This window comes from Triticum aestivum, chromosome 3B (assembly GCF_018294505.1).
Source record: "Triticum aestivum cultivar Chinese Spring chromosome 3B, IWGSC CS RefSeq v2.1, whole genome shotgun sequence".
In the NCBI taxonomy this organism is placed as follows: Eukaryota; Viridiplantae; Streptophyta; class Magnoliopsida; order Poales; family Poaceae; genus Triticum; species Triticum aestivum.
The window spans coordinates 835425403-835440397 of record NC_057801.1 but is presented as its reverse complement, the minus strand read 5'-3'; positions in this window follow the sequence as shown (position 1 = coordinate 835440397).

The following is a 14995-nucleotide window of genomic DNA, read 5'->3' as shown; positions in this document are numbered from 1 at the left end:
AGAGGCTCCAGCCTGAGGAATTTCTTGTTGCGTTGGGGCTGCAACATTTGTGAACTTCTTTGTCAGATTGACAAATCTGACTTTGGCTCCTTGCCAATCAGCATAGTAAGCATTGAAGTCATCACTGAGGGCTTTGATTTCAGACTGGATCTTCACAAGTTCACCAGTTTTCATAGAGACAACGTTGTTCTTCAGGAATTTCTCCTTCCTGTACTGTGCTTTCTTGATCTGTCTGGCCTTCTCATATTTCCATTTCTCTTCAGAGATGAAATGGGTCAGCATGTGACTTTGTCCAGGTGTCAGATGAAAATCAGGCATAGGTGTCTCCGGATCCTTGTGACAGAGATCAATGTACTCGAGGATCGCCCTTGGATCCAAAAGCAGTGGCACAGGTGTGCCTTTGGCTCTAGCGGCCCTTTCTTGTCGGTCTCTGATGATTTCTGCAAGTTCGTCATCATCAGCTTCATCATCAGATGGCACTTGGAAGGCGACCTGTTTCTTCTTCGGACTTGGCCGAGGACCTCGTCCAGCAGTTGCCTTTTTCTTCAGCAGAGTGGGGCCTGATGAAGAATTTGGTGCAGCTGAGGAACTTGCTGAGACACCAGAGGCAATAGAGATGCCTGCAGTCCTTTGGCACGTGGCCAGATGCACAGGTGCAGAGGACTTTGGAGGAGCTGCTGAGGACTTTGTAGGAGCTGAGGATTTGGGAGGAGCAGGAGCAGCATGAGGAACTGGCCGTGAGGGCATTGAAGATCCTGGCCGTGAGGGCATTGCTGAGGATTTTGGCCGTGAGGGCACTGTTGGTGAAGCACTTGGCTTGTGCGCTGGCTTCTTTGCCATTGATCTTCTGGGCTGAACAGGGGCCTCAGTGGCAGCAGCAGTAGCAGAGTCTTCATTGAATTTCCTCACTGCTTCTTTGGCTTGTCTCGCCAACTTGGCTTGGCCCTTGGCCCATTCTTCAAGAAAGTCCTCACCATGCTTGATGCTGGTGGGGTCAGCTTCTTGGCCAGGTGCCAATGGAGCTCTTGGGCATGGAGGATTCAGTGCGAATTTCTCCATGTACTTTGGAGTAACATATCTGTACTCCCTCCATTCCCTTGCCCATCTCCTTTCAATCCTCTGAGTGTGCACCTTGCGCTGATTTTTGTTTTCCTTGCCAAACTTGGCTTCATCAGGTGTGCAATAGTCAGCGTATATGTCCTCAGGTATCTCGAAAGCAGTCATGACCTCGGGCATCTTTCCTCCTTTCTGTGGCTTCTTTCCTTCTGCCATATTCTTCAGCTGAGGAATTTGAACAATCGAATTCTCTGAAGAAGTATGCAACTTTTCTTCGAGGAACGCTGCAAATGAGTTAAGTTGATGAGAACCTAGTGATTCAGCAGCGGACATGAGTACCTGTGAACAGAGTATAGTTGCGAGGAATTTGGAGAGGTCATATGCGTTCTCAGAAGGTCTTTCAAAAAGAACTAGTTTGGGGAATTTGACCAGATGAGCCTTGAAGAATTTCACTAAGCGATCTTTGTCTTAGGTTCCAGAGTTGTATAGATCGAGGATCCACGCAATTGAGGAATCTTGAAGAAAAATCATTGCTTAGAGAAACGAATCAAGAGCATATTTCGTTTGAGGTGTTCATATGTGTGAAGATTTGAAGAATAAACACCTTTGCAGATTTTCAGGAAGGTTTGAGAATCAAAGCGAGTAATAAAATTAACTTTTAATTACCCGAACTGAAGAACACGACGAACTGAGAAGTGTAGATTAGAAGTTCGTCAGTTCAGATCTCCCACGCCCTAACTCGGTGGAGGAAGACAGCTACAGCGGCGGCGGAGTGAAGATTTCCACGGTCGGCGCGAGTACGACAGCGACGAGGTCGAGGCAGTGAAGCTCTTCCTCACCGGCGACGATGGAGTAGCGGCGGCGCTAGGGTTTGAGAAGCTCGAGCGAGAGAGAGAGCGGTCGAGCGGAGTAAAGGAAGTGAGAAAGGGGAGAGGGGGTATATATAGCCACTGTGAAAAACCGTTCGCCCGAAGATTTTGGACGAGCGTGCCCCTGGCCCTTCTCATTCGCTTGACATGTGTCACTCACGTACTGAAAAGTGGAGATTGTGTTAGATCGTGGGTGAATAGATAAGTTTATTGTGGGATGCGGAACGGTTTGAGCGGCAAAGCCGAAAATTTGGATAAGATAAGTTAAAAGTTTCGTTCGCAATTTCTTCAGCTGACAAAAACACAGTGAAGATTTTGAACGAGTTTCAAATAGAACGCACATGAAGAATTTGTGAATAGCTTGGGTTGAGTATAGCATAGAGGGGGAAGGGTCCGATCACATTCACTTAACAGAAAAAGCAACTTGAAAAAATAGCCATAAGTGAATGCTGTAGAGGACATAAACCCACATATATATATATATATATATATATATATATATATATATATATATATATAGTCAATGAAGAAAGACAACGGAAACAGTGAAGATTTTGCAAAGTTGAAGAATTTGAAAAAACTGAAGAATTTCAAAACTGAGGAAAAATTCAAATTGAAGATTTTCAATTTTGGTGGTGGCGTGACCCACCGTATAAGAATGATGATTTCAGACACCGCGTACAATTGTCGTAGGGTTCTGAGAATCAAATTCTTCATTAATTTCTTCACACTTAGAATGTTATTCTTCATTGATTGAAGAAAAACATTTCTTCATGTGTTGCATATCTAAGTAATCAATTTTGCATAAGTGTCAGGATGTGTGTCCTTTTCAAAGAACATTCGAAGATTCTAAGATATTTAGCTCACACCGCAACTTGCTAAATCTCTTCTCATCCAAGGGCTTTGTGAAGATATCGGCTAGCTGTTCTTCAGTCTTCACATGCTCAATGGAGATGTCGCCCTTCAACACATGATCACGAAAAAAATGATGATGAATCTGAATGTGCTTTGTCTTCGAGTGCTGAACTGGGTTGTGAGCAATCTTGATGGCACTCTCATTGTCACAGTAGAGAGGCACATTCTTCACGTTGATGTCGTAGTCCTTGAGAGTTTGCTTCATCCACAGCAATTGAGCACAACAAGAACCAGCAGCAATGTACTCAGCTTCCGCAGTAGACAGTGATACGCAGTTCTGTTTCTTCGAGGACCAATAGACCAAAGATCGTCCGAGGAAATGACGAGTACCAGATGTTGACTTGCGGTCCACACGATCACCAGCATAGTCAGAGTCAGAATATCCGATGAGATCAAACGTAGAGCCCTTGGGGTACCATAATCCTAGTGTTGGTGTGTGAGCTAGATATCAAAGAATATGCTTCACAGCCTTATGGTGTGATTCCTTCGGTGTAGCTTGAAATCGGGCACACATGCAAACACTAAGCATTATATCTGGCCTAGATGCACATAAGTACAATAGAGAACCAATCATGGAGCGGTATACCTTGTGATCGAAGTCAATACCATTTTCATCAGTGCATAGATGGCCATTTGTGGGCATAGTAATTTTGACGTCTTTGCAATCTTGCATGCTGAATTTCTTCAGAACATCTTTGAGGTATTTCTCCTGAGATATGAATATGCCATTGTGTTGTTGACGAATTTGAAGACCTAAGAAGAATTTCAATTCTCCCATCATAGACATTTGATATTCTTCACTCATCATATAGGCAAATTCATCACTATAACGTTGGTCAGTACAGCCAAAAATAATATCATCAACATATATTTGGCACACAAACAGTTCACCGTCATATGATTTAGTAAAGAGAGTAGGGTCGAGTGAACCGGGTGTGAAGCCATTCTTCATGAAGAATTCCTTCAATGTATCATACCACGCCCGTGGGGCCTGTTTGAGGCCATAGAGGGCCTTGTTGAGTCTGAAGAGTTTGTCGGGATTCTTTGGATCTTCAAAACCTGGGGGTTGAGCAACATATACTTCTTCCTCAAGCTTACCATTGAGGAATGCACTTTTCACATCCATTTGATATAAAGTGATATTATGATGGTTAGCATAAGCAAGTAATATGCGAATAGCCTCAAGTCTAGCAACAGGTGCAAAAGTTTCATCGAAATCAATTCCTTCAACCTGTGTGTAGCCTTGAGCTACAAGTCATGCCTTATTCCTCACCACAAGGCCATTTTCATCTTTCTTGTTGCGGTAGATCCACTTTGTGCCAATGATATTATGCTTGCGAGGATCTGGACGTTTGACCAGTTCCCAGACATTGTTGAGCTCAAACTGATGTAATTCTTCTTGCATTGCCTGAATCCACTCAGGCTCCAGAAATGCTTCATCTACCTTAGTGGGCTCTGTGATAGAGACAAAAGCATAGTGCCCACAAAAGTTAGATAAATGTGAAGCTTTTGAGCGTGTGAGAGGACCTGGTGCTTCAATGTCATCGATGATCTTGTCAACTTGCACTTCTTTTGCAACGCGAGGATGAGCTGGTTGTCGTTGAGGAATTTGATCAGCATTTTTTCCAGCATCATTTTCTTCAGCATTATCCTCAGGTGCATCAGCTCGACGTTCTTCGTGTTCTGGAATGAATTCTTCAGCAGATTCTTCAGTAGGAATGACATCCTCAGTCGCCTTGAACTTGATAGACTCCTCAGGCGTTGGTTCATCTATCACAGAAGGCAGGTGCTCTCTTTGCGAGCCATTAGTTTCATCTAACCGCACATCTACAGTTTCAACAATCTTATAAAGAACATTGTTGAAGACTCTGTAGGTGTGCGAGTCCTTTCCGTAACCAAGCATAAAACCCTCATGTGCTTTCGGTGCAAATTTAAAATTGTGATGAGGATCTCTAATCCAACATTTAGCACCGAAGACTTTGAAATAACTCACATTGGGTTTCTTGTCAGTGAGGAGTTCATAGGCAGTCTTTTTGAAGAATTTGTGAAGATATACTCTGTTGATGATGTGGCACGCGGTATCAATTGCATCAATCCAAAAATGACGAGGCGTTTTGTATTCATCAAGCATAGTGCGCGCCATCTCAACAAGAGTTCTGTTCTTGCGCTCCACGACGCCATTTTGCTGAGGAGTATAGGGAGCAGATAACTCATGAGTAATACCAAGTTCATCAAGATAGTCATCAAGACCAGAATTCTTGAACTCAGTTCCATTGTCACTCCTGATGTGCCTAATCTTCACACCAAAGTTGGTTGAAGCCCTCGAGGAAAATCGTTTGAGGACTTCCTGCACTTTATGTTTGTAAGTAACAATGTGTACCCATGTGTAACGAGAGTAATCATCAACAATAACAAAGCCATATAGAGATGCATCATTAGTGACTGCTGAGTAATGATTAGGACCAAAGAGGTCCATGTGAAGCAATTCGAATGGTCGAGTAGTGGTCATGATAGTCTTTGCTGGATGCTTGGCCTTGGTCATTTTTCCAGCTTCATAGGCTCCACACAAGTGATCCTTGAGGAATTTGACATTCTCAATGCCAATGGCATGCTTCTTCTTCACAAGCGTGTGCAAATTCCTCATGCCTGCATGACCAAGTGGTCGATGCCATAGCCAGCCTTCTGAAGCTTTTGCAAGTAGACACACGGCTGGTTGTGGTCCTGTAGAGAAATCAACAATATACAAGTCTCCTCTCCTAAAGCCTTCGAAGACTTTGGAATTGTCAGCTTCCATGATCACAACACAACGATACTTGCCAAAGATAACAACCATATCAAGATCACAAAGCATTGAGACTGACATGAGGTTGTATCCTAAGGACTCAACAAGCATGACTTTGTCCATGTGTATGTCCTTAGAGATCGCAACCTTACCAAGACCCAATACCTGACTTTTGCCTTTGTCAGCAAAGATTATATGCTTCAGATATGACGGTGATAAGGGAGCATCCATCAATAGATTCTTGTCACCAGTCATGTGATTTGTACATCCACTATCGAGAACCCACTCATTGGCTTTGGGTTGATCATCCTGCAGATGAATTAGTGCAACTTACGATCTCATATACTTCATCTGTGAAGAATATGATATCAATTTCATCAGATGAATTTCATCAGGCAGTATAACAGATAAGCGGTATGAGGACGTGTGAAATGAAAGTTCATTTCTTCATGATTAGCCTGCGTCCTTTCAGGCATTTTTGTCAGGCCCCCAGCAAATTCTTCAGACGTTAAAGCACGTCTGGAGGCCTGACCCTGCAGAAGAGATTAGTTCCTTTTCTTCACCACCCACATCTGAAGGTGTGGCAAAGAGTTCATCACTCTACAAGCTCCATATGAGAATGGTGGCATAGAGGCCAATCCATTTCGTTTCACATAAGAGGGGTTAGGGTAAGCATATGAATAAGCAGAGAAATTCTTCGAGGACTTATGAACATATTGGTTTGAAGAATAATGCACATATTCATAGCCCTTAGCTCTACCCTGCGAAACAGAGTTGTTAGCACGATGAGAATCATATGAGGACTTTGATTCTTTTGAGGAATTTGATCCACGTGAGGAATTTGGTCCGTATGAGGACTTGGATCCATATGAAGAATTTGGTCCATATGAAGAGTTTGATCTGGGGTTCCTATTCTTCACAGGTGGTGTCATGAGGACATTCACCTAAAGACTTTCAAGGCACTTCTTGGGAACCCAGATTTTCTTCATAGGGGAACCGTTCCTGCAGTTAGTGCCAACATATCTAGCAAATACTTCACCATTCTGATTTTTGAACAGTTTATAGTTGGAGTCAAATGACTCATCAGAAGAATGAGGAGATTCACATGTAAAGCCAGATAAGTTAGATGGATCAACTGGAGGTCCCTTTGCAGCAACCCATGAGGTTTTGGGGTACTGCTCAGGTTTCCAATATGTTCCATCAGCATTGAGTTTCCTCTCAAAGGCAATACCCTCTTTCCTAGGATTCCTGTTGAGGATCTACTTTTTAAGCACATCACAAAGAGTCTGATGCCCTTTGAGGCTTTTGTACATGCCTGTCATGTACAATTCCTTCAGCCCTGCATCGTCAGTGATACTAGCAATGTCCTCAGATGAGGAATTAGTGATAGCAGGAGCAGGTGAAGAATTTGTAACAGTTGAAGCATTTGAACATTCAGGTGAAGAATTAGCAGATTCACGTTCAATGCACTTTAAGCATGGAGGAACAAATTCTTCCTGAGAAGCGCTGATTTGTTGAGCAAGTAATGAATCGCGCTCCTTCTGAAGATCTTCATAACTCACTCTTAACTTCTCAAGATCTTGCTTTTTTTGAAGAAATTCATAAGAAAGTTTCTCATGATCAGACAAGAGAGTGTTATGATGACCTTGAAGGCTGTCAAACCTAGACTGAAGTCTCTGAAGATTTTCAGTCAGGGCCTTAGTGCGATCCATTTCTTCACCTAACATATCATCACTTTTGTCTAGCATGTTTTGAACCTTTTCAAAAGCCCTTTGTTGTTTTACAGCAATCTTAGCAAGTTTAGAGTAGCTGGGCTTGAGGTCTTCATCAGATTCATTCTCACTAGATTCAGAGGAGGTATATTTGAGTACCTTGGCACCTTTTGCCATGAAGCAATAGGTGGGAGTGTAGTCATCATTATCTTTGTCAGCCTTGTTGGTGAGGTCAGTTTCTTCAGAGTTGAAGATAGACTTGCTGACGAAAGCAGTAGCGAGAGCCAGACTCGCCACACCAGACTCGGACTCCTCATATGCCTCCTCTTCCTCATGATCCTCAGATTCAGCTTCAGAGTCCATTTCCTTGCCAATGAATGCCCGAGCCTTCTTGCAGCTGCTCTTCTTGTGGGATGAAGACTTCGAAGATTTTGATGATGAAGATTTTAACGATTTCTTCTTCTTTTTAGCGTCATCAGAACTGTAATCCTTGTATTTCTTCTTCTTTAATTCCTTTTCCCACTGAGGACAATCTTGAATATAGTGAACAGGTTTCTTGCATTTGTGGCATAGCCTTCTCTTGTAGTCACTGGATGAGGAATCACTATTCCTTGAGGATTTTCCAAAGCGACCACGTCTTGAGAACTTCTGGAACTTCTTCACGAGCAGTGCTAGCTCCTGGCTCAATTCTTCAGGGTCACCAAGGCTGCTACCAGAATCTTCACATTCAGATTCAGACACTGCCTTGGCCTTCAGAGCACGTGATTTGCCGTAGCTCAAACCATAGAGATCTCTCTTTTCAGCAAGCTGGAACTCATGAGTATTTAGCCTCTCGAGGATATCAGCGGGATCAAGAGCCTTGTAGTCAGCACGCTCTTGTATCATCAGTGCCAGAGTATCAAATGAGGAATCAAGCAATCTCAACAATTTCTTCACCACCTCATGGTCGATGATGTCAGTGGCACCAAGCGCTTGAAGCTCATTTGAGATGTCAGTGAGGCGATCGAAGGTTTGTTGAACATTTTCATTGTCGAGTCTTTTGAAGCGGTTGAAGAGATTGCGAAGAACATCAACTCGAGAGTCACGCTGAGTTGAGACTCCTTCATTTACTTTGGACAGCCTATCCCAGATAAGCTTAGCAGTTTCCAAAGCACTCACTTTTCCATACTGTCCTTTGCTCAGATGGCCACATATGATATTCTTCACTTGAGAATCGAGTTGCTTGAATCTCTTCACATCGGTAGCGTTTAGTGAGGGTGTGACAGTGGGAACACCATTTTCCACAACATACCAGAGATCGTTGTCAATTGCCTCAAGATGCATTCGCATCTTGTTTTTCCAGTAGGGGTAGTCCGTCCCATCAAAGGTAGGACACCCAGCTGAGACCTTGATCATACCTGCGGTCGACATAACTAAAACTCCAGGTGGTTAAACCAAAATCACACAGAACAAGGGAGTACCTTGCTCTGATACCAATTGAAAGTGTGTTATATCGACTAGAGGGGGTGAATAGGCAATTTTTATGAATTCTTCAATGAGGAATTTTCCGGTGAGGAAATTCCTAAGTGAAGAACTACTTGCAGTGGAATAAGTACTCAGAAGTAAGCATAAGAGAATGCGGGCATGGTCGTCATGATGAAATGAAGACAATCAAAGAGTACAGAAAGCGTAAACACAGGATAGCACAAGATGAAGACAAACAGACTGAAGAATTGAACTGAGGAAATTGAGAAAGTCTTCAGTCAAAGTCTTCAAACACAGATATGAACGAACACTCAACACAGTAAAGAGGAAATGAAAGAGTTGAGGAAATAGAGCCAGTTAGGTTGGTGAAGACAATGATTTGGTAGACCAGTTCCAACTGCTGTCTCAGTTGTACGTCTGGTTGGAGCGGCTGAGTATTTAAACTCGAGGACACACAATCCCGGACACCCAGTCGCTGAGCACGTAGCTCAGGACACCAAGTCCTCATCGTATTCTCCTTGAACTAAGGTCACACAGACCTCGTCCAATCACTCGTGGTAAGTCTTCAGGCGACTTCCAAACCTTCACAGACTTGGTCACTCGGCGATCCACAATTCCTCTTGGATGCTCTAGACCATGACGCCTAACCGTCTGGAAGAAGCACAGTCTTCAAAGGTAACAAGCGTCGGATCCACGCAGGATCAATCTCTTCAGTGATGCTCAATCACTTTGGGTTTTTAGGGGTTTGGTTTTTGGGTTTTTCCTCACCCGATGATTTTCGCTCAAAGTCTTCGGAGGATGGGTTGCTCTCAAATGACAAGTGTCAAGTTCTCTCGGACCAACCAACCAGCTAGTGGTTGTAGGGGGCGGCTATTTATAGCCTAGGGAGCAACCCGACATGATAAGACATAAATGCCCTTCAATGATATGACCGTTAGGTGGATAAGATATTTTGGGACAGCTGGCGCGCAGCACAGCAATGGTCGGAAATTTGACTCTCAAATTCCTCAGGGCTATCATGTTCCTCACTGTGTAGGCAATCCACACTGGCGAATTCCTAACTCCTCAGTCAGAACAAATTCCTCAGCGACCAGAAGAACTTCATCTCTGTCACTGAAGAAATTGACTGAACTGTATGAGATTTCCAATGGCTTCACTCGAAGGGATTGGTAGCTGTAGGATTTTGAGTTGAGCATCACATGGAAATTTTTCTTTAGTATTTCCTTGACCCCCTTTAACAGTACGGTGTTTCCTATGACTCAAGAAAGAGAAAACGAAACTACAAAAACAAAAGTCTTCACGCTTCATGTTCCTCAAATGAATATCAAGTCTTCAAGGTCACACCAATTTCTTCACTTTCAAAGTCTTCAGAAAGTCTTCAGAATATCAAAGTGTTCAGTCGAAGAACTTCATTTTTAGGGGTCGACTTTCTCTGTAAATATCAAACTCCTCATGGACTTATAGACCTGTGTACACTCATAAACACATTAGTCCCTTAACCTATAAGTCTTCAATACACCAAAATCACTAAGGGGCACTAGATGCAGTTACAAAACATCTGAGAAATTATCCCTCTCTCTCTCTCTCTCTCTCTCTCTCTCTCTCTCTATATATATATATATATATATATATATATATATATATATATATATATATATAACAAGATCACACAACAGCTAATCCGGATTGCTGCTTATGGCCATATCAACCATGAGAGATGATTACATAATTTAGCCCAAACCGAGGACTCATTTCCACTGTTTTTGCCACTTTACAGAATAAACATGGGTCATATGTAAATGTTTACGACTGACACCTCACAAGCAGCAAACTTCAATTTAGCTCCCACATGTACACTATTTAGGAGTTCATGCAAGCAATTCCTATACAGAGCAACACGCTCTATGTTTCAGGACAACTGTGCACTATATTTCAGAGATTAACAATTGAGATTTCAGTCTGGGACCAATTAGATATACCCTAGCAGCTAGCACTCTCATTGAAATAATTTCTTACAGGAATGTGCTTGTGTACTAACTACTAAATTATTAGATGTGTTATTTTGGTTTCTAGCTGCCATGATTAAGGCTCTGAACCTGACACTATTTTCATGATTAAGGGTGTTTTTACACATATATAAACACATGAACCGAACATTAATGGTTCTACTATAACCAAGGTTACTACCACCTTAAATTGAGTGATTCTTTATTCCTTATCTATTTATGATAGGAATAAGGTACCTTCATGCCTTCCCTGTTTAAAGACATTGCAAACTGTAGTGTTCGTTTGTGTACTGTCATGTGTATACACATGCTACAAAGCATGTGTACCCGATAGGAGAAAATACAAGAAATGATCTAAAGCAAAACAGTGGGATTTAGCCCAAAGCAAGGACTCATTTCCCAATTCTTAAACTGTCGGTGCTTCCACTCCAATGATCGTGTAAGTTGCCACTAAGTAGTGACTATTAGTCTGTATCATGTGTGGGCTGCAACTTTGTCAAGTATCAGATGCGTCCATGGGCAACTTTGTTCAACAACACAAGAACGAACGGATTGACAGAGAGGGGAATGGCGACTGCTCACATGTACTGAGTACAGTACATACAACAAGCAGGCGGGCCGACGTGGATAGAACATGGGCTTGGTCTTGGGCGTCCACCTCGAGCACGGTCTTCATCTGCCGTAGGAGCTACATGAGCCCTTCCATAAGGGCAGGGGAGGGGGCGCCAGAACTTGGGCGGAGCGAAGCGCATCGGTGAGGGGAGCGGGAGTGCAAGGGGGCGGGGAGGCACCGATGTCGAAGTCCTCACCCAAGATAAAGGAGGCTAGGGTTAGCAGCGCCATGACGGTGTTGGAGATGGCAAGAAAGAGAGAGAGAGGAGACGGGGCAGGAAGCGAAGGTAGGAAAGGGGTCCAGGGAGTGCGTGAACGAACTGAGTTAATGGGCCATCCCAAGTTGGAGGTGGGCGTGGAATACACTTGCGGGCGAAACATAGAGTGATGGGATGTGAGGCGAGACCTACCAAGTCCTTCATTAGGACTAGAGATATACTCCCCCCGTCCGGAAATACTTGTCGAAGAAATGCATAAAAATGAATGTATCTAAAACTAAAATACGTCCAGATATATCCATTCCTCCGACAAGTATTTCTGGATGGAGGGAGTATCTTTCAAGCGTCGGTAGGTTGAACATGACCCAATTAATTTGGGAACGATGAGCGTGGAACGATATGTACGGCAGGTCAAGGAAAGGAACGGTCGCCACCCTCGTCAAATTATCCATCTTTCAGAGAATTTCGTTTTATCTTTTGGAAGCCTCGTTTTTTTTCTTTTTTGGAAGATGACATGGAGGGAGGGAAAGTGTGACAATATCCCGCTGAAAGTTTGGACAGCGGAAAGCAATCTACTCCGCAGAATTTGCCACTACGTATGCATGATTCCCAAACTCAAATCGAGAGGATAGGCAGCGGGAAGCCGGACACGCCGCATCCGCAGGTCCACGCCAGCCACCCGCCCGTGGAGCACCGCGTCCGCAGTCCACACGTTTGACTTCAGCCTCCGGCGCCGCCGCGTCCGCACGTACGTCCACACCAGTTTCCCGCCACGCATCGTTTTGGTCAACGGTGGAAGGCTCATGCCATGGACTCCGGTTGCCCTTCCGTTCCTTGCCAAGTTGGGTCGAGATCCGGTATTTGACCTACGTTTCCGGATCCAGTAGGTAAAAGAATTATCTGAATCCCACTCCATTCATGTTAAGTATTGACTTTTCTTTCTTATCATTATTATCATCCTGAATTCTTAATCGCGCAGCTGCGCTGGATGGACGTCGCGAGCGCACACACAAGCTGTCCGATGCTTGCCCACCTGCTATGCGACAAAACTGCTAGAAACGGCCTCCTTCCTCCTCGCTATGTACCTGGTGTTGTCAGGTGGTGGATGGTCACTAAGGATTACTCCCTCCGTTTCAAAATAGATGACTCAACTTCCATTAAAACAGCATCCCGAGTGTTGCCATCACAAGTACATAGACACCTCATTAGCACACATGAATGCATCAAGAAAGCACCCTGGATTGCCATCACAAGCCATTAAAACAGCATCCCAGTGTTGCAAAAAGGGTCTTGACAACCATTCTATTAGTGGAGCTACAAACCATTTAAAAACAATGAACTAATCATGTCCTTCTAGACAAAAAAAAAATAGAAATATAGGAGCCTCAATATGTTCGTTATCTTACAGTGAAGAAGCAATATAGCTGACTGCGAGGGTAAATGAAAGCTGTAAGATTGTATCATCGAAAATAAAGCCCAGCCTTGGCACTGATGCAATTCCAAACGCAAGGTCTTGAGCAACACTTGTCAAAGAAGATACAAATTAGCATTAGTAGTATGGTTTTGTATCATCCAGTTTGGACTTCTAAATATTCACATGTGCTTCGTTTGTATTGGTTTTCACCCGATTTTTCGTTAATTAATTGAGTAATTCTCTTCTTCTTAATTAATTGATGGGGCAAAACTTTTGCCTCCGTTTCCAAAAAAAAACTTGAGCCAAAAACTTTATCATGGATCGTGTATCGGAAGTTTTTCCGAGAACCGTTCAATAGAATAACTCACAGACAACAATAGCAGTCCTGTAGAATGCAAGATTGTTTAGTAAGAATACAATCCAAAATAATCTTATAATTGTACATGGTGCAATTTGGTAACTATGCGATAACCCAAAGTTAAGTTGGGGGCAGCATTATCATTGTCGGTTAATTTCTCGGATCAAATAAAAATGAGTTGCCAGTTGCTTCTTCTTAAGAATAATATGCAAAGTAGGTTTCATCCACACACATCCCACCCCGCCCCATCCCCAAACCCCTTTGGTCTCTTTTTTCCTACATGGTGTGAATTTTAAAAAATCAAGTAAAAATACACCTGTTTTAAATTCACATACAACTGTACCAATATAATGATAATTTTACTTTGTATTGTGAAGCATACATTCTAAAGCCCAAATAGACCTGTAATCCGTATACTAAGTCAACCATTCTATTTTAGTTAACTGCTCCCGATAAAACATAGGAATGGGCATGTAGGCAGTTACAGTCATACGAAGAAGTAAGCTGTGGCAAAATAAGCATTAGAACATTAAATTGAATGGCCTATGTCTGTTATCAATCCAGGCACATACATACCTTTACAGCAGCACCAAGCAAAAATGTTGAGATCATCACAAGCTGGAACAACAAGTAACACCATCTGTGCAATGCATTTGTGCAAAGTAAACACTTTAGTATACACTGGATAATAATATTAGCAGCTGCGGTGCTATATATAACAGTTCAGCACTGGGCAGGGAAGATATGGGTATACAGTACTACCAAAGTAGAAATATTTTTTACATGCTGAAGAGAAATTAGAGAAGGCAAATGTGATGTGCGCAACCTTGCGGTGATGAAATAGAATGAAGGATGAAAGAATAAGATTAAGCCTTGCGGTGATTTAGATGGAGGTTCCGACGAAATGGCCGAGGAAATTTGAACTCCGGAAAAGAAAAGATGAAAACACTTCGAAGCGCAAAATTATTCATCATGAACAAACTCCGAAGGAAGGGATTAATCACTTGGAGGAAATAAGAATAAGATTTATTGTATGCTTTTCCTTCATCAAATTAAAATGATGACAAGCAATGGATTTTTGCATACTACTTATTCTTGTTGGAAAAGGATTGAGGAGGATATAGCACAAAACTTGAGAAAGTCTTCATGAACCACCGGTAGGATTGGAAAGGACGAATGAATTGATATGATAACAAAGGAAAAGGAATCTGAAGGAACCACCATAAGAATTCGAAAATGACTAATGAAAGAGAATGAATCACCGGGAAGAATTAGAAGAACAAATATGCTTGAGGGGATTTAGATGCAAAAGAACAAAGAGATCATGAGCTGATTAAAGAGTACTTGACAGGTGCGTCGGGATGGTTGGAGAACGATGGCTGGAATGTGAGGACGAAGAATTCTTCTAGTATGATGGCCTCTGGTGAAAAGAAACGGAAAACAACTCCTAACATCCTCCGGATTAGTAAGAAAAGAATATCTGACAAACGGAACACTTCGAGAGGATAACATGAAACTAGAACCTCGAATCTTTGGGAGAACGGACAAGATTTAGAAGGAACTCTTCTTCAGTCTTCAAATGACGACGA